Here is a 20,627-nt window from a genome sequence, read left to right as displayed (position 1 = left end):
GAAGATGAAGAAATTGTCATGTGGAGGTATACAAAAATACAAACCTATCCATTCATTCTCAAAAGTAAAATATTTACAAATTCACAACCAGAATAAGTTTACAAGGTATACTGTAAAATCTGAATCTATCCATGCATTCTCAAAAGTAAAATATTTACAAATTCACAACTAGAAGAAGTTTACAAGGTATCCTGTAAAAAGTGAAGCTGAAATTACCATGTGGAGCTATACAAAAATCTGAAACTGTCCATTCATTCTTAAAAGCAAAATATTTAAAAATTCACAACCAGAATAAGTTTTCAAGGTATCCTGTAAAAATTGAAGTCGAAATTGCCATTTGGAGATATACAAAAATCTGAAACTGTCCATTCATTCTCAAATGTAAAATTTTTACAAATTTACAACAAGAAATGCCCAAACCATAAAACTGCCCATCCATTACATGTCAATATTAAAATACATCTCAGAACTACCCAAAGCATAAAAATACTTTCAACCCATGTGCCCATAGACGTCCATCGTGTGACAGCTTCTCAACACCACCTGAATACAGGTTTGCTAAATGTATCTTCAGTCAGTGTAAGCCAGACTTCCCTAAAGGTTGCCCTTGGGCAAACTCAAGCATTCCTTGATGGAGATCGAAACTCAAATGATTCAAATGTGTATGCATTGGGTATGCTTAGGCACGGAAATCCACATTGTGGGGATGGTAAAAGCCCTCCTCATCTCTCATTTTCCAAGCCACCTATGTGAGTAGGAAAAGCATATTGGTCAATATTAAGAGTCAGGAGAGGAAAAGCATATTCTTGAACACAACTGTCAGCCAAAGTCTAGACAAAAATATATAAAAAAGTTTACACACAAAGGCCTTTTTTCCCTTTTTGGTGGCACCATATGCAATATCAAGAGTTCAATAGATTAGCAAGTAAATCCATGGACTTATCATTGTTTCAAAAAGAATTCCAATTTTTTTTATTAAGCTCAGGATATAAGAAATGGAGATCTTGCAGAAAGTTTAAGTTTAGTATCACATCGTTGAGAATGCCTCTCTAACTTAATCTTCTTTGCCTTTTTCACACTCCATTTCCATTCCTAAATTTTCGACAAATCCTCTTTGTGTGGTTTCTCAGGCACAGGAACCTACAATCACATTGGGAATGCAATATCGTGGATCATTCAATCAAGCCGATTCTTATAAGAATATGCGATAATGTGAGAAATGGGAGCCATCATTTGGAGGGTTTTGAAACCCTGCACCAGCTCAAACTACAATAGGACTAAATACATTCAGAGTTGAAAATAATGAAATTCACATCTACCACACAACCAACCATAAAAAACGCATGCCTAATTTACAACTTAAAATAAGGAAAGCTGAGAGAGAACATTATAAGAGCTAAAAACCTCTATCCTCAAATCTCTGTATAGCTGGTCAACTGTCCATAGCAATACTAGCTTTTCTTCTTTTGTATTTTGAATTCCTATTCCCATTCCACTCCTTAACTAGGTATTCTCTTATGTATACTTTCAGTATATGGGTTGCGATATTTAAATAAAACTCAGATGACATTATTTTTATTTTTTTTAAAAAAGAAGCCAACTGAAATAATAAAGGAAAGCTTGATTTCTCAAATATCGCCCAATCAACAACCAAAAACCAAAAAACTGAAGGCAAAAACTTTGAGTGAACAAGATTCATCGAGGAAACTTTCCAAGAATGATGGAAACTAAAAAAAACAAAGAATCACCTAGCTAGGAGAGATTGCTTACAGAAATTCACTGCCAGCAGAAATTTGCTGTTGAAGACACTTTGCACTCTTCTCTCTCCGCTCAATCCAAGTTTGATAGGCAGAAATTTAGATCAGATGTTGAGAGGATGCCTCGAGGGAGACAAGATGGCTCGGGGATATGTTCAGGCGAGGTTTCGTGGTTCAGGGAGATGTATTCGTGTGGTTCAAGGAGATGAGGGAGATTCTCGAGTTCTTAGGTGGAGATGAGGTATATGAGGCAGATTAGGGATTTTCGATTTTCAGGGTTCGTAGGTGGAGAAGAGGGAGATTGGAGAAAAAAATTTTAGGCTTGGAGATGAGGGAGATGAGGGAGATTGGAGATAAAATTTTCAAGATTCGTGGGTGGAGATGAGAGAGATTGGAAAAATAAAAATTTCAGGTTTTGTACGTAGAGATGAGGAAGACGAGGGAGATTGGAGATTTTCAGTTCGTTATTCTATTTTATTTTTTTAATATCCACCTGGCAGCAGCCGAGTCAGTCGGTGGAGAATTTCTGTAAAAAATTCGTAGGGACATAGCATTTTCCTTTTTTCATAATCTTAAATATTTATTTATAAATAAAAAATTCACAACATTAATAAATAAATTTCATTAATTACTAAATAAATAAAAAATCCATTCGGGACACTTCTTCTAGACCCAAATTTGGATCCCAAAGTATTTCTGATTCAAATTACAAACATTGGGATTTGTATTATGAGCAATGCTACATACATTCATTTTTACGTGCTCTCTGCGCACTCTATTGATATTATTGGTTGGATCAATTTTTTTTAATACACAACCAATCACATCAGTGAAATGCACGAAAGAATACGTAAAAATGATTGCACATAAGATTTTTGTTGTATTATCTACATCGCAGAAGTAGGCAGTTAGAAGAGATAAATGCATGTTAATCCACAATATTAAATATTGGAATTTGTATTATCTATAAATGCATGTTAATCCACAATATTTAATATTGATAAATGCGTGTTAAGAGTGACGAGCTATAAAAATTTTCATCCAATTGTGTGATTGACTATGGAGAAAGAAAAATTCTAAACATAAACCCACACACCACACTTTTTGTTTTCTTTTACCAAATGTTTTTTATATGAAGAATGAGTAGAAAAATCCAATTAGTTTAAGAAGTGTGGTGTGTGAGATTATGTGTAGCAAAGCTCATGAAGAAATGCATGATGAACAAATCTTATTCATGAGTTTCGTGAATCCAATCTTTGGTTGGAAATTAACTTCTAGTCTTCCCTATTTAAAATTGAAAAATTCTAAAAATAAGTCCACACACCACACTTTTATTTATTTTAACCAAAAAAGGGAAAACCTTGGATTCCTTCCCCAAAAATTGACATAAAAAACCGTTTATTTACACTTGATACTTGAGATGGAACTGAAAAAGGGCAATAAAATCAGGAATAAATAACCAATCAAAACAGGGTTGGAATCCACCAACCCATTTATTTCAATTTGCAAAACCATTTAATTTTTATTTTAATTTGCAGATCAAATGGCACCAAAAAAGGCAACGAAATAAAATTTAAAAAAAAAAGGCCCAAAATGTCGAGCGGTGCAAAAGGAAATTGAAGAACCAAACATCAAGCGGTGCAAATTAAAGAAAATATATAACCACGTATTTCTAAAGCTTCAAACACGTACCTTTTATACTGATTACTCATTTTTTTCACTCTCCAATAACGACGGATGTTCTTTATCATTCTCTTTTTAAGTAAATCTCTACCACATCTGAAGGTTCTCAAACGTTCATTCAGGGCCTTTTCAGGCGTTCAGTTTGGGTGATTTCTTGCATTCTTTTTAATACGTATACTATTTCTTTCATCTCTTTTTTCTTGGATTATAAAATTAATGTGAAAGAGGTCGGCCATTTATGTATATTTTATTTGAATTAGATTAATAGTTTTGAGGTGACCATTTATGTTCTTCAATAAAACTAAAAATGCAAAATGCTAGACTAGTATATCATAGAAGACAAACGATTGTAAATGATATAAGGAGTGGAGCAAGAATGCGTCATGATGGTGAACAAAGTAGTGACAGTATAAGTAATGACATACTTGTGCGACGTAGTAGACGAACGATAATGGATGATATAGGAAGTGGAACAAGAATGTGTGTTGATGGTAAACGAAGCAGAAATAGTAAAACTGACGAACTACCAAGTAAATGACTTAATTACATAATTCATGTATAATGACATCATTTTTCACAATAGGATTAATAGTAATGATGTTTTTTGGTTTTGTTTTCTACATTCCAGGAAAATATACAGAGCCTTGGAATTTTGATCCTCCATGTTATGAATGTGAGTAGCGTAAAGCAATATTATGGTATGAAGAAAGAACTCAAAAATCAAGGATGCCCACTCAACCGAGAATTTCTCTATTGTATGGAGGGTCAAGTTTTGTTACCTTTATTTAAGATGCCACCTTCTCTCTTAGAAGAACTGTTAAGTCCTATGGGTGGGCAATGTTAATAAAAGTTTAGGACACAAATACAAAGTTATAATATCGTCCTTGCTATGACTTCAACGGGTGGAAATGTAGACAAGAATATCAATGATGGAGGCGGTCCTTACATCTTTCGAGTTAATGGTCAAACTCATCATAAAATTGGAACCCTACATCCAATAAATGATTCAAATCCTCAATTTGCATAGTTATATTTCTATGACACTGAGAATGAAGTAGAAAATTGAATGAGTGTATTGAATCACAACACCTCTAATAAAAATATTGAATCATCAATTTTTACTGCATTGGTCCAAATACTTAATGAAATGAATGGATTGGTGAAAGGTCTTCGTATGGTAAGGGACCGTTTCTCAGATAATAATATTCATAAAATGGGATTACATCTTATTAGTTCAAAAACAAAAGATGGAATATAACATAATTTACCCAATTGTTATGAGATTGCTGCAATTATTATTGGTGACATTGGTAATATTGAGGATGCTCATCGGGATATTGTTGTCCAATATAAAGGAGGTGGATTGAAAATGATTAATGAGTTGCATCCATCATATATGGCATTACAGTATCCTCTTCTTTTTCCATATGAAGAAGATGGATTTATGCTTGGTATTTTACATAGAACTGATCATAGAAGTACATAAAAAAAGAAGGAATTCATTACTATGAGGGAATATTATGCATATAAATTGCAAGAAGGTGAAGGAGAAGGACACATTAATATATGACAATCGTTTATGCCAACAATTTGTTCTTAATGCATACACATGTATTAAAGAAACCCGGCTGATGTGGGTGATAAGAAACGAACATAAATTAAGGGTTGAGTTATATAGTGGATTGAGAAATGCAGTTTTGAGAGGAGATACAACTACTGCATCTATTGGAAAGAGAATTGTATTACCTTCAAATTCACAAGAAGCCCAAGATATATGGTTGAGAATTATCAAGATGTAAAGGCCATTTGTAGGTGGCCAATATAACATTCACATGCAGTGCAAAATTGACAGAAATTGAAACTTTTCTGTCTAAGAGCCCTAGACAAAAAGCAAAGGATCGACCAGATACAGTCATAAGAGTTTTTAAAATTAAACTCAATCAACTTCTACATGACTTAAAACATGGCCAACACTTAGGGAGGTTGCTTGCTGACAATAATTTTTATCATTTATTATATTTATTTGTATCTTAAACTAGACATATATGTGCATATCTAACTAGACTTATATTGTGTGTATAGTTATCTACACTATTGAATACCAAGAGAGGACTACCTCATGCACATATATTGCTTTTTTTACATTATGATGACAAGCATCCAACTCAGACTGAAATAGATAGAAAAATATCCGTAAAGATCCCAGGTGTTAACGAAGATCCCAATATATGGTTTATGGTCCATGTGGATTTATAAATCCAACAATAAGTTGTATGATTAATAACAAGTATAGTAAAATTTTTTCGAACAAATTTAATAGGGAGACGTCAATTGATGAAGATGGATTTGCAGTATATAGGAGAAGAGATGATCTCGATATGTATATTGAAATGAATGTTGTTAAGTTGGACAACAGATTTATTGTTCCTTACAACATGAACCTACTGGTGAAATATCAAGCGCATATAAATGTAGAATGGTGCAATCGTTCAATATCTATTAAGTATTTGTTCAAATACAAAAATAAAGGACCTGACCGTGCGATTGTAATTCTAGAAGAAAATCTTCATATAAATGGTTCTATAGGATCACAACATGTTACTAATATTAATATGATTAAATCGTATTTAGATTGTAGATATGTATCTGCAACGGAAGCATGTTGGAGAATATTTCGGTTTGACATTCATTATTGTGAACCGGCAGTGGAGAGACTAAGTTTCCATCTTGAAAATGAGCATTCAAATGCTATGTATGAGGAAGCAAGAAATTTAACATATTCTAGTTCTCCATCCGAATGGGTTTGTAATAATGGAGATAAGGAATTGAATTTGAGAAAGTAAGGACGATGTGTAGGCCGAATATATTACTCACATCCTGGAAGTGGTGAATGATTTTATTTACACATACTTCTTAATATAGTTAAAGGAGCTCGATCTTTTGAAAAAATAAGAACAATAGATAACATATTGTACCCATATCTCAAGTCAACATGTTATGCCCTTGGTTTACTTGATGATAAGGAATGGCATGAAGCTCTAAATCATGCTTCACAATGGGCATCTGGAAAGCAATTGCGTGAATTGTTTGTCACAATATTAATTTTTTGTGAGGCTATGGATCCTTATAAATAATGGATTGCTAACTATGAGTTGTTATCTGAAGACATTCTTCATCGCCAAGGAAGAGTTTTTCTTTTTCACTTGCATCTTATTGAGATACAAATAAAAAAACTATGCACTTTTGTGAAATTGAATAGTTGTTGGTAAGAAATGGAAGATTGTTAAGAGAGTTTGAAAATATGGTGTATCTAGATGTATTACTAATTGGGGAAAACAATAACAGATTGTTACAAGAGGAGTTAGACTGTAATAGGGTTGGGTTAAATGAGGAACATTACAAGTTATTTGTTAATCTTAATGTTGAATAGAGGAGAATATATGACTCTGTCATTGAGTCTGTGAATGGTGAAAGGGTGGTTTTTATTTTGTATACGAACATGGTGATATAGAAAAAACTTATCAAGAATTTGGATAAGTAAATAGAGATCTCAATATATATTCAACATATGCGACAAAGTTGCGCATAAACTTGAGATGCGACAGATGCGACAAAGTTGCGCATAAACTTGAGATTCCCAACTTATGAAGAATTTGGATAAGTAATAATAACATTTATTATTTTTTATTCTCTAAATAATGAATCAGTATCATATTAATTATATCTATTAACATATTTTGAATGAATTAGATTTCAGAATGTCTCACGAATGGAAGTCAAAACCTTGAAACCAGAGCAACCGGTGATATCTAATATAGAACTTCCATTCCACAATAGAAAAAAATTTCTGAATTTAAAGAACTCGAATGGATCTGTAGAGTCAAACGTATTGATTTTGTGTTTTCAATTTAATACACTATACTATTTTTTAAGTTTATACACTTTTTATAATAATTAATAACAATTTAATATTGTAGGAATTATTAGTCATGTGCTTATGTAAAGTTGTAAAAATAGACATTAAATTTTGATGGTATTATAGTTCATGCCTTATATGCAAAACAAAAGTAAATTCATTGAAGGATCTTCTTGGTGTGAACAATGTAAGGTAGAACCAAAACTAATTGTACCAAAGTAATTTTACAAAACAAATTATGTGTATACATTCATTTGCACAAACACACACGTGAACATTTATATTTAATTTAATGTGTAGCTTATTTACTAAGTGTTTTGGTAATTATTTAGGTATCGGATAAATATGCAACCGATTGATAATTTGAGATCAACATCGTCGGTGCTATTTGACAAAGAGGCTGAGAAAATGTTACATGAAATTGCAAAAAAACTTACAAAAAAACACGACCAAGTAACAAAATGGTAAATATAATATTTTTTAACTAAAGATGATTATAGAAAGTACAACAAGTACATTCAAGCACTAGCATTGGATTAGCTAAATGTCAGTGCTCTTCATATTTTATGGAATGTTGATTAAATTGAGCCCACATTGAATTAGCTAAATGCTTTTTATATAAAATATTAGTTATACTAAATTCATCTTACATTCCATATATGAAAAGAATTGTAGCTATTTCAAACTAGTATTTTATTATTTCTTGTCCCACATTTGAGATTATAATATTATATATAGATATGGAATTTTTATTGATTGTACATATGACATTTTTATTTAAATATAAGATGTTACCATCTATGTACACATGAGATTATTATCTTATAGATAGTTGGATTGTGAAAATGAAAATGAATATGATTATTTGAGTGTTTAGATTGGAGTGGGTGAGATTTTATAAAAGAGAAAAACTTCAAATTGGATAAAAATTAGACACATAAGTGGTATCCATTATTCACGGTAGAATGAGGAAAGAATCTACTTTTTCATTCTCTCCCTCCTGGAGTCTCTCTCTCTCGCTCTCTCTCATCAGCTCTTCTCTTCCTTTCTACAGTCACTCTCTCTATCTCATCTCAAACTTGTAGCCTCTCTCTCCTCTAAGCTCGGAACCATTTCGTCGTCGCCTCTCTCTCATCTCAAATCGTGCCCACAACATCCAAAATAAGTCTGTTATAAGTCTTTTGGATTGACTCTACTTTCTTTCTATCTATCTTTCTTTCTTTCTTTCTTCTTTATATCTTTTTTATTTCTAGTTCCTTTTCATCTTTGAGAAATGCAAACAAAAATTATCTGTGTCATGTATATAACTCTTTGTTGTACCATTAAAAAGGTCAATAGAGATCTCATGTCTAATGAGATGCTAAAAATAGGATAACAACTAGAGTATTTGAAAGCTAAACTTTGTGCCTGCATGGGAGGATCTTCTTAATTCTTATGAGGAAGTATAGGTATTTCGCAACTTATATCTCTTTATTGGTCATTATTACAACAAATTGAACATGTTTTACAAATAAATTCTTGAAGATAAGTTGAGTCATTGACAAAAGTTACTTGATAAAACAAATCATGCAGGTTGTTAAGAAAAAGGGTCTCAATTTTGGCTTGAGTAGAGAGGGAGAGAGAGAAGAAAGAGAGAGAGTCCCCACAAAGACATGGTTTTGACTTGTAGTCAGGAGGGAGAGAGTGGACAAAGAGAGAGAACTTAGACTGAGGAAAAGAGAGTTGATTTGGATTTATTTTTACATACGTATCGCCCTCTTATTGGGAGGTGAAAAACTTATTTACGCACTGCGTCTAGTTTGGACCACCTAATATAATGTGTTTTTTGTTATAAATGATAAAATATGAGTATTGCTAAATATAAGTTGCACTTACTCCAAAAGAATATTTAAAAAAAAGTAAAACCTACTTAGAAAAATGTGTATTTTAATAGTTTTTTTTTTCAAAAGGATTGCATAGCATCCTGAATTTGTACAAATCATTTTTTTTTTTAAATTTTATTGCTTTTAGTCTTATGTGATTTTGATTCTAACACATAATAAAAAACAATAAAATTATATTGCATAAAGTTAACTCTTTTTTTTAAAGGAGTACAGCACCTCCAAAACTTTATTGAAAACAACTCTCAATTATGGTGGAGGAAAAACCTAACAAAAGAAAACTATATATAAACCACTAAGCCTTACTAACAAAATACTAAACACCTGCAACAAAGGTGAACTCCACCCAAACATTATTTCCTAAAGCTAGGCAAGCCAAGATAATCCAATCTAATCAAACCTCTTAAATGGAGGGGCAAATCATCAGTATCGATGTATGTACAATTCATCCCCTCCTCCCACTTTGCTAAAAAATCTGCTATTTTATTACCTTCTCTAAACTGATGTGTAATCGAAGTCATGAATAATCTTAATAAGCTCTTTCCAAAAATCCCATAAATACCAAACTGTAAAAGAAAATATTTCCATCCTTTGTACCACCAACATTGAGTCGCACTCAATCTCCAACTTCCTTATGTCCAGGTCCCTACAAAGCAATAAACAATGAAATAATGCACGAAGCTCAGCTTCATTATTTGTACCATAATCAAAATTTGCTGAAAAAGCTGCCACCACTCATCCTCTATCATTTTGCACTACTCCACCACCCCCACGGCTGCCTGGGTTACCTCTAGAAGAGCCATCAACATTTAACTTGAACCAACCTTCTCTTAGCCTCTTCCAAGAAATCTGCATAGGACAATGAAAATTTTTAAGCAAAACTTGTACCTCAAGTTCCTCAAGGATAGCACGGTCCAAGCAAGATGCAGTCCCAACCTTCAGAAGCTTCCTAGAAATTAATCGCAACCAAGTTTTAATGGACAACCATACACTACCCACTAAATCACATCTCCCTTCCATCCTAGCTAAGCACTGCCACTTCCATAATTTCCAAGAGATTAAAACTGGCGTCAACCTAATCAGCACTCCCTTTTGAGATGACTTCTTGGCACACACAAACCAGAAGCAAACCCATCCCCACCAACTCGAAAACTCTTTGCAATTTACACCTAATGCCACTAACGCCCTCTTCCATATTTCTTTGGCTATATCTTCTGAATTTAGAACATGATCTTGATCCTCTATCTCACCCAAACCACAACAATTGCAATGAGAAACTAAAGGAACACCCACGGACTGTACATGAACATCTACTGGGAGGCGGTTAAACCTCACTTTCCAAGATTACTCCACATCCATTCCATTCCTTCCAACTTAGGCCCCTTTACTTGTATCACATCCCACGCTGAAGACAAAGAGAACTTACCATCACTACTTGGCTACCAAATTAACAAATCTTTACCTTCACGTCGACCCGGAACTGCAGCAATAATATCCCTTGCCTGATTGCAACCAACCAAGCTTTCTCACAATCACTCATCCCAAACGTTATCAACCCAATAGCCTTTAACTTTCAACTGTGGACAAGAGACCATAGAGTTTGAAACAGCTAAAGGTCCATTAGACATCCACTTATCAAACCAAAACGAAACATTACCCTCTCGCACCTTGATAAATATATTTTCCAAGACTTCCGGCAACACCTTAGAAATTGATTTTCAAAGTCTAGAGTCGCCACTCTTTAATAAGGAAATTAATTTCCAATGAAAGATTGGATTCATCAAACTTATGAATAAGATTTGTCAATCATAAAATTTCTTATACCTTGTCACTCTTGATTCTTAAAAAGAGATATATAGCACTTGGACTATATAGCATAGATATCTTAGATAATGTAAATCCCAATATTAAATATTGTGGATTAACATAATCTCTTCTAACTGTCCAAATTGCTTAAAATATAATATTATAAAATATTTAAAATAAAAATTATAAAAATCTTAGACAATTCAAACCGACACTTTGAACGACTTATTTTTGTAATTACTAGGTCTAAGAATGAAAACTTTGTAATTACTAGCTTCAATGTCGCCGTCCTATTGAAAAAATCCTATACTGCAAAATCGGAAATCCAAACCACCTAGTTCTAGAATAATTATAGGCTTACTACCCTTCTACCATTCTTTTACTAATTTTTTTATTTTTTTAATTCTCTTTTATGTAATGGTTAAGGAAATGATTATTAGTAAAGTTGCATATTTTTTAAAATTTTTTAATGATTAAATATGTTAAAAAAGTACTTAAAAGAAAATTATAAAAAAACAAAAATTTCAAATATACTGTAGAATAATAAATAGACAGTAAGAGGATATTAAGCTATCTCAGCTTCTGAAACAATTTGAAACTCAAATCTCTGTGTTCCAAAGATCTCATTTAAAGAAAAAAAAACAAAAAACAAAAAATCATCAACGGTACCTTTTGCTCAAACGGCTACGTCTCTTTCTATGAAAAAAATTTCGACTCTCAGCAAACTTTCCCAAGAAACACTGTTTCTTCTCATCCAAACATTTTTAGCATACTAATGGCTGTTGCGATTGCAGTTATGGTAGGGGATAAAGAACTTATCTCTTTGGATTTCAGTTTATCATTTAATTTCACTTCCTTCTCGTTCCCTTGTTTTCTTGCAAATAGTCGGTGCTTTTCTTCTCCTAGATTACCATAATGTTTTTATACTATTTAGAATTGTAATTTCTAAATATTTTTGGTTATGTTGCTTTTCTTGGCAGGCGCAGTTGCTTAATATGTCTAATCCTCAAAAAGATCCACTTCTGTAAGTGGAAACAACATGTGGATCCCTTCTATATGAACATTAGGTTCTTTGGGAGTCTTTTGAATATGCAATAAGTTTCTTTTTCTTCTTCATTTTTCCTTTTGTTATAATTCCCAACTCATTTTGAAATTGTATTGTGCATATAGTTCGCTAAAAATGATTTCTCTTTCCCGTTTTCTTTAAATCATATTATTCGGGACGAATTGGTGAATCAAATGCTGATCGGGATAAAATGTAGCTTGAGCTTGAAAAAGAATGTTTAGAAGTATACAGGAGAAAGGTAGATCTTGCAAGTCAATGTAGAGCTAAGTTACTCGAGGCAATAGCTGATGCTGAAGCAGCATTGGCTGCCATCTGTTCTGCAATTAGGGAGTGACTTGTACATATTAGGCATGTCTGCAATGATGAGCACACAATTGATTCTAGCTCTGCTATTTTGTGAATGACTGTATGTGTGGTTACTAGTCTATGCTTGTTTTCTGACAGAAAATGTTCACAAAGAAATTACAAAATGCTTTGCATTTTATGGGTCAAAACCCAGACCTTCAAAGACCCAGGGTGTTAAAAAAGTGATTCAACCTGAGGTGCAAGCAGTAAAAGACATTCACTTCGATATTCTTTCTCTACATCTAAATCCTTCTACTTAATGTATCACTTTTTGGTGGTTCAGGATGAGAACCAATACATTGCTGGAAGAGGTGCTCATCTTACTCTCAACCATGCTGAGAATGCTTGCTCTCAATCAGGTATGGGGGCTCTATTAAAGAAGCAAACATGACATGAGACCAAATTGAATGGTGAATTCACATTTATGTGAGCTCATTGATTAAAATTATTTTATCTATAAGATCAAATAATTTGGCTTGTTTTCATTAAAGTTATGATTTTTCAGTTCTATAGTTTGCTTAAGAAGAAGCCAAAAATGTTATATATATAATATAAATCATAATAGTTACAATCTTTCTACTCTATTATTTCTGTTGATTGTCTTGTTTAGCTTACAGGCAACAACAACTCTACAAGGGTGGAAGAAAGGGTGGTAGGGGTTGGTTGTGTCACCTCCGATGCCAAAATTAGGTCTTTTCTTCAAGGACCATGAAACACTCATTGACATGCGCATTGATTGTACTTCTGACATGCCTCAACAATGTTTGATGCTCGCGCTCAAAGTCGACTTATGTGGGGGAACACCTTTCTCAACTGTCCCAGTCTCCCTTCACCATCCAGCAAGGTCAATTTCAAATCTCGCTTGGTGACTTTGGCCAATGTTCATTGCTCGTACCTCTGCATCCAAACGCTAACCAGTGAGGTTGATTTTGGATCCTACTTGATAGCTTAGGTAAATGCTCTGGGGTCAACCCTCGGCGAGCATAGGGGTGAACACCTCTCTCTCAAGTGTCCAAGTCCCCCTCGCCACCCAACACCGTCGATTTCAAATCCTGCCTAGTCTCATAGGCCAACGCTCTACGTTCGCTTCTTAATGTCCAAATGCCACCGTGGTGTGTCCCAGTCCCCCCTCACCACCTAGCGTAGTCAATTTTAGGTCTTGCCAGGTGACTTAGGTCGATGCTCTTGTGCTTCCCTTTGGCTTTTGAATGCCACCTAGTGTGCTTGATTTCAAATCTGGCCTAGTCGCTCTAGCTGATACTCCATGCTTTAACTTCAGCGGGCACAAGGGGAACACATTTCTCATCAACCAAGGCTGATGCTCTACACTTGAAACTTAGGTGCAGTCGATTTCATATCCGGCCAATTCACTTAGCTCAATGCTCCATGCTCAAAACTTGACCGCAGAAAAGGAGAACACCTATTCCACATATCCTAGTCCCTTATCACCACCCGCGTGGTCGATTTTTTATCCTGCCTAGTGACATAGATGCTACGTGCTCACACCTCAGCCCTCTAAATGCCACCTAATGTAGTCAGTTTTAGATTTGGCCTCGATGTCCCGCACTCAAAACTCAATGGTTGCAGGGCGGAACACCCCTTAGGAGTGTCCCAATCTCCCTTGGCCATCCAACACAGTTGATTTCAATTCCAACCAGGTGACTTAGGCTAATGCTCTACACTGGCGCCTTGGCATCCAAACGTCACACAATGCATTCGATTTATAGATTTTAGATCCTGCTTGGTCACTCGAGTCAATGCTCCATGCTCAAACCTTGATGGGCATAGTGGGGAACACCTCTCCCAAGTGTCCCAGTCTGTGACCTAGTGTAATCGATTCTAGATCCTGCCTGAGTTTAGGTAGCCTTTGACTGTTGCTCAAAGTAATCGACTCCAGATCCTACCCTTGAGTGGCCTCTAACTGTCGCTCAACGTGTTCAGTCCTTGACCCAACCCCATTCCCTGGGCCAATGCACCATGAGAAGGTGGACCCTGATAATTCAAAGGACGATAGGAAATCAGGAAGAAAACTCACAATCACAATGGAAAAAGAATGCCAAAAGTCATATTCACTAAGTATTCCTGTGGCTACAAGGACCTGAGCCAATATAAGGTAACCTCCAGCATTGGGTAGGACAAAAAAAAAACAAAAAAACAAAAGAAGAGAAAACATAATGAAAGTCAACTTGAATAATCATGGGCAGGAAACGAGATCACGGAAGACATCGGCCATTAGGTCACACCCTAGGGAGTCCAGGAATTCGTAATCCACTCGAGAAGGAGCTAAGTGAATGGGAGAAGAGTCTTACAGGGGAAAAGATGTTGTTGACCTAATCGGCCATTTTCCCATATCGCCTCCGCCCTGGTGCACTCCTTGGTCACCCAAAGGGGTAGCAGAAGCATCCTGAGATAACGGTAGGGTAGCAGTTCTCTTGGGAGAAGTGGATTTGGATTTCCCTAAGCTGCTTGGTGGTCCTTTCAGTTCAAAAGGGATTGCCTCCCCCACTGAGCAGAACCTTTTTGCTGTGCTACCCGACGAGCCCTCTAGTGGCCGCTTAGCCCCTCGTGGCATCTAAGGCCTCCTAGGAAAGCACGACTCGCCATATGGGACCAGTCGGGAGCAATGAGTTCGGTTTCCCTTCCCATTAAACTGGAGGACTCATCGGGAAATGCACCAAAGAGGTTTTCCTATTAGGGCGAGATGGTCCTTTCTAAACTTGAGGAACCTGTGGGCACAGCTCCCACCGACATGACGCCGCCCAAGTATCCTGCTCCCTAGGGTATCTCCTGTGGGAACTCGGTGTTGTTGAGTGAAGGCTGGTCCTCCTTGTCTTTAGAATATGCTTCAGTTAAACAAGATACTCTATGGTTGGCAGTCCTTCATTCTTCTTGTGCCTCCACCTTGGGGTATCTTAGCGGGTTAGGACCATAGAGGAAGGAGTGCTCGTCATCATCTCACCCTACAAAAGGGGTGCCAAAGGGGCTATGGTGGAGGCAATGCCAGGGCTAGGGCGAAGGCGATTCCAGGGGTACCTTCTATTAGCTTGAGACCTTATAACCACACGAATACTTAGTGAATATGACTTTTGGATTCTCTTTCCCTTGTGATTGTGAGTTTTATGTCTTCCAAGGTTGCAACATTTTCTTTTGAATTATTAGGGTCTATCTTGCCGTGGTGCACCGACATAGGGAATAGGGATGTGACGAGGTAGGATCAGAAATTGTATGCATTAGGTGGTGTTCAAACAACTAGGCACGAGCACGGAGCATCAGCTTAAGTCACCAAGTGAGATCTAAAATTGACCGCATTCGGTGGCGAGGGAGGACTAGTGCACTTGGAAAGGTATTTCCCCTGCATTGTCGAGGTTTGAGCGCAAAGCATCGACTGAGTGACTAGGTTGAATCTAAAACTGACTACACTTGGGAGCATCAACTAGAATGATTTGGCCAGATTTGAAATCGACCTCATAGGATGGATTTTAGACGCCAAGGTGCTAACGCTAATCATCAGCCCTAGTCACTAGGCAGGATCTGAAATTTACCTTGCACAGTGGTGAGGGGGGACTAGGACACTTTAGAGAGGTATTCCCCCAGTGCACATCATGGTTCAAGCACGGAGCATCAACCTGAGTGACAAGGCGGGATCAAAAATTGACTACAATAGGTGGCATTAAGACTCTAAGGCGTGAGCATGGAACATCGGCCTTAGTAACCAGGCGGTATCTAAAATTAACTACACTGGGTGGTGAGCTAGGACTGGGGCATTTCGGAAAGGTGTTCCCCCACCTCTTTTTGTTACAGTTCAAGTGTGGAGCATCGACTTGAGTGACTAGACTGGATCTGAAATGGACCATACTAGGTGATGTTTGGTTGTCGAGGCGTGAGTGTAGAGTAACGGCCTATGTAACCATGTGAAGTCTAAAATCGACCGCACTAGGTGGTGTTTAGACGCTGAGACACGAGCATAGAGCATCGGCCAAACTAACTATGTGGGATCTAAATTAATCGCACTAGATGGTGTTTGAATGCCAAAATGCAAGCGTAGAGCATTAACCTAAGTCACAGGGTGGGATCTAAAATTGACTGCACTGGGTGGTGAGGGGGAATAACCCGCTTGACCAAGTAGGATCTGAAATGGACTATACAAGGTGGCGTTAGGATGCTGAGGCACTAGAGCAAGGCATTGGTCACTAGGGTCGATGCTATGCGCTCAAACCTTGACCAGCGTAGGAGGGAACACCTCTCCTAAGTGTCCCAGTCCCCCTTCACCACTTAGCATGGTCAATTTCAGATCTGACCTAGTGACTTAGGCCAATGCTCTGTGCTCATGCCTTGATGCGGTCCATGTCAAATCTAGCCCCGTCACTTGGGTAAATGCTTCACACTGAAACCTCGAGGGGTACACCTTTCCCAAGTGTCCCAACCCCCCCTTCACCACCCAGCATAGATTTCAAATCTCTCCTAGTCTCATAGGTCGATGCTCTGTGCTTGCGCCTCAGCATCCAAACACCACAAAGTGCAATTGATTTCATATCCCAGTTTGATGCTTTGTGCTTGAACTTGGATAGGCACTAGAAGGAACACCTCTCCCAAGTGTCCTATTCCCCCCTCACCATTTAGCATGGTGAATTTCAGATCCCACTTGGTGACTTAGGCCAATGCTCTGTGATCACGCCTTGGCATCTAAATTGTACCCAATGTGGTCCATTTCAGACCCAGCATGGTCGCTTAAGTAAATTCTCTGCACTCAAACGTCGACGGGCACACCTTTCCCAATTGTCCCAATCTCCCCTCACCACCCAACACGGTTGATTTCAAATCTCACCTAGTCCCATTGGTCGATGCTCTGTGCTTGTGTCTCAACATCCAAACACTGCCAAGTGCGGTCAGTTTCATATCCAGGTCGATGCTCTGCGTTGGAAGGAACACCTCTCTCAAGTGTCCCAATCCCCCATCGCAACCCAACGCAGTTGATTTCAAATTGCCCGGGTGACTTAGGCCGATATTCCATGTCATACCTTAGAATCCTAATGCCACACAATGCGATCAATTTTTGAACCCAGTGGTAAGTTAGGTCGAAGCTCAAACTCACTCCTATATGTCCAAAGGCCACCAAGTGCAGTTGATTTCATATCCTCCCAAATTACTCAGTCGATTTGCATTTGAATGCCAAACAATGCGGTTGATGTTAGATCCCGCTTTGTTGCTCGGGTAGTGCTCATCACTAAAATCTCGATGGGCTCACCTCTCCCAAGTGTCCTAGTCCTCCGTCACCACCCAGCAAGGTCGATTTCAAGTACCGCCTAGTCTCGTAGGTCAATTCTTTGCTCTCACTCCTCAGCGTCCAAAGGCCACCAAGTGCGGTTGATTTCAGATCCCACCTAGTTACTCAAGTTGATGCTCTATGCTCAAACATTGATGGGAGCAAGAGGGAACACCTCTCCCAAGTGTCCTAGTCCCCCCTTGTCACTCAACGTGGTGGATTCCATATCTCGCCTAGTGACTTAGGCCAATGCTCTGCCCTCACGCCTTAGCATCCAAACGCCACACAGTGCCATTGATTTCAGATCCCACTCAATTGCTTAAGTAAATGCTTCTCACTCAAACCTCGATGGGTGCATCTCTACCGAGTGCCCACCCCATTCCCTCGTCACCACCCAACACATTTCATATCTCGCTTGGTCGATTCTCCATGCTCACCCCTCAACGTCTAAGCCCTACTAAGTGTAGTCAATTTTAGATCCCACCTTCTCACTCGAGTTAATGGTCTCTGCTCGAACATCGATGGGCATAGGAAGGACACCTCTCCCAAGTGTCCTAGTCTCCCTCACCACTCAACACCTTAGCATCCTAATGCCACACAGTGTGGTCATTTTTAGATTCTACTAGTTACTCAGGTATATGCTCTGACTCATGCCTCTACGTACAAACACCACCAAGTATGGTCTATTTCATATCTCCCCCAACCACTCGGGTTGAAGCTATGCACTTAAACCTCGATGGTAGTAGGAGGGCACACCTCTCCCAAGTTTCCCAGTACCTCATTGCCACCCAAAGCGAACGCTTTCAAATCCCTTATGGTTACTTAGGTTGAAGCTACATGCTCATGCCTCAGCATTCAAACACCACCTAATGCGTTCAATTTCAAATCTTGCCTAGTCGATTGGGTAAATACTTTGCACTCAGACCTCGACAGGTGCAACTCCCATCTTTGTGCTTGCACCCCACTATTCAAAGCACCCAACACAGTCAATTTTAGATCTCGCTTGGTCAAGTAGGCCGATGCTCTAAAGTCACACCTTGATGGTTGACTCCATGGTCAAGTAGGCTGATGCTCTATAGTCACACCTTGATGGTTGACTTCAGATCCTACCTGGTCACTCAGTTTGATGCTCCAAACCTCGAAGGGCAAAGGTGGGAACAGCTCTCCCATGTGTCCAAGTCCAAACTTCGCACAGTGCGGTCGATTCTAAATCCTGCCTATTCACTCATGTTGATACTCTTTGTTGAACCTAACTAGCGTGAGGGGAACACTTCTCCTAAGTTTCCAAGTATCCACTCACCACCCAGCATGGTCGATTTGAGATCCTACCCGGTCTCATAGCTCTAACTCACCTCTTGGCATCCAAACACCACCAGGTGGGGTCGATTTCAAATTTGGCCTATCACTTGGGTCGATTTCTACACTCAGACCTCGATGGGCATGAGGGGAACACTTCTCTCAAGTACCCCAATCCCTCTTTTCCACCAAGTGCAGTCAATTTTAGATCTAGTCAGGTGACTTAGATTGATGCTTTATGCTCACACCTTGTTGTTTGAACGCCACCCAGTGCAGTTAAATTTAGATCCTGCTTGGCCACTCGGGTTGATGCTCTGCCCAACCTTGGAACTTGAACCTAGACGATCAAAGGGGAAACACCTCCCCTAAGTGTCTCGATCTCCTTCGCCACCTAGCGGGGTCGATGTCAGATCCTACCTAGTGACTTAAGTTGATGCTCCACAATCGCACCAAGGCATCTAAACCCTGCCTAGTGTGGTCGATTTCAGATCTCGCCTAGTCACTTGAGGTCCCGCAAGGATTGGGTGAAAAGGTTGGAGGGCGAGCTTGTTACCGTTAACAAGAAGCTTGTTTGGATCATGCGCTAGATTGAGGGGGCTAAACATCTCCATAACAGGCCTGGAGCAGAGAATATTCCTTAGGGTTAGAGAGGGTGATAGGACACCTAGCGAAGAACCCACGATGCTGCTGGGACTTTGTACTTGGCTTGATTTGCTCCTTCCCGAGTGGACAATGAGTCACTTGACTCCCTGGGGCGAGACCTGATGGTCGATGTCTTACATGATCCCGATTCCCGCCCATGACCATTTGTGTTGACTTTCTTTTTGTATCTCTTTTTAATTTGTGTGTCTCGCCCAATGTTAGGGGCTTGGGTCATTGTAACCACATGAATACTTTGTGAATATGTCTTTTGGCATTCTTTTTTCCTTGTGATTGTGAGTTTATGTCTTCCTAGTTTGTTGTTGGCCCATGGAACGGGGCTAGGTCAGAGGCTAGATCTAAAATCGACCACACTAGGGTTTTTTGGATGCCAAGTGTGAGCGTGGAACATCAGCCTAAGTAACCAGGTGGGATCTAAAACTGTTCACACTAGGTTGCATTCGAATGCCAAGGTGCTAGGATGGAGCATCGGTCTAATTCAGCAAGAAGGATTAGGGCACTTTGGAGAGGTGTTCCCCTTGCACCCGTCGAGGCTCAAGCATCAAACATCAACCCGAATGACCAGGCGAGATTTGAAATGGATCTCGCATTGGGTTTGGGGCACATGGGAGAGGTGCCCCTTGCTGTTGATTTTAGATCTCACCTGGCCTCATAGATCTATACTCTACTCCCACCTAGTCACTTGGGTCAAGGCTGCACGCTTGAACCTTGATGGGTGCAGGAGGAACACTTCTCCCATGAAATCAATTTTTGATCTTGCTTGGTCACTTAGTTTGATGCTCCGCACACAAACCTCGAAGGGCAAAGGTGGGAACTCCTCTCCCACGTGTCTCGGTCACCTTGGCCACCTAGTGCGGTTGATTTCAAGGCCCACTTGGTGCCCCAATCCCTTCTTGTCATTTGAATGCCACCCAGTGCAGTTGATTTCAAATCCAACTTGGGCACCTAGGTCGAT

At 38.5% G+C, this 20,627-nt stretch overlaps 1 long non-coding RNA gene across 1 annotated transcript in view; it reads right to left on the bottom strand.

The window, feature by feature from the left end:
• Window positions 1-344: 344 nt before the first annotated feature.
• Window positions 345-20,627, bottom strand: part of LOC122295694 — a 58,381-nt gene continuing 38,098 nt past the window's right edge. Inside the window, exon 4 of the long non-coding RNA XR_006238227.1 lies at window positions 345-745. This is a non-coding gene — a long non-coding RNA (uncharacterized LOC122295694). The remainder of the gene's footprint in view (window positions 746-20,627) is intronic.

This window comes from Carya illinoinensis, chromosome 15 (genome assembly GCF_018687715.1).
Source record: "Carya illinoinensis cultivar Pawnee chromosome 15, C.illinoinensisPawnee_v1, whole genome shotgun sequence".
In the NCBI taxonomy this organism is placed as follows: domain Eukaryota; kingdom Viridiplantae; phylum Streptophyta; class Magnoliopsida; order Fagales; family Juglandaceae; genus Carya; species Carya illinoinensis.
Note: the sequence above shows the minus strand (reverse complement) of the source record. Positions and strands in the feature narration are given on the sequence as shown.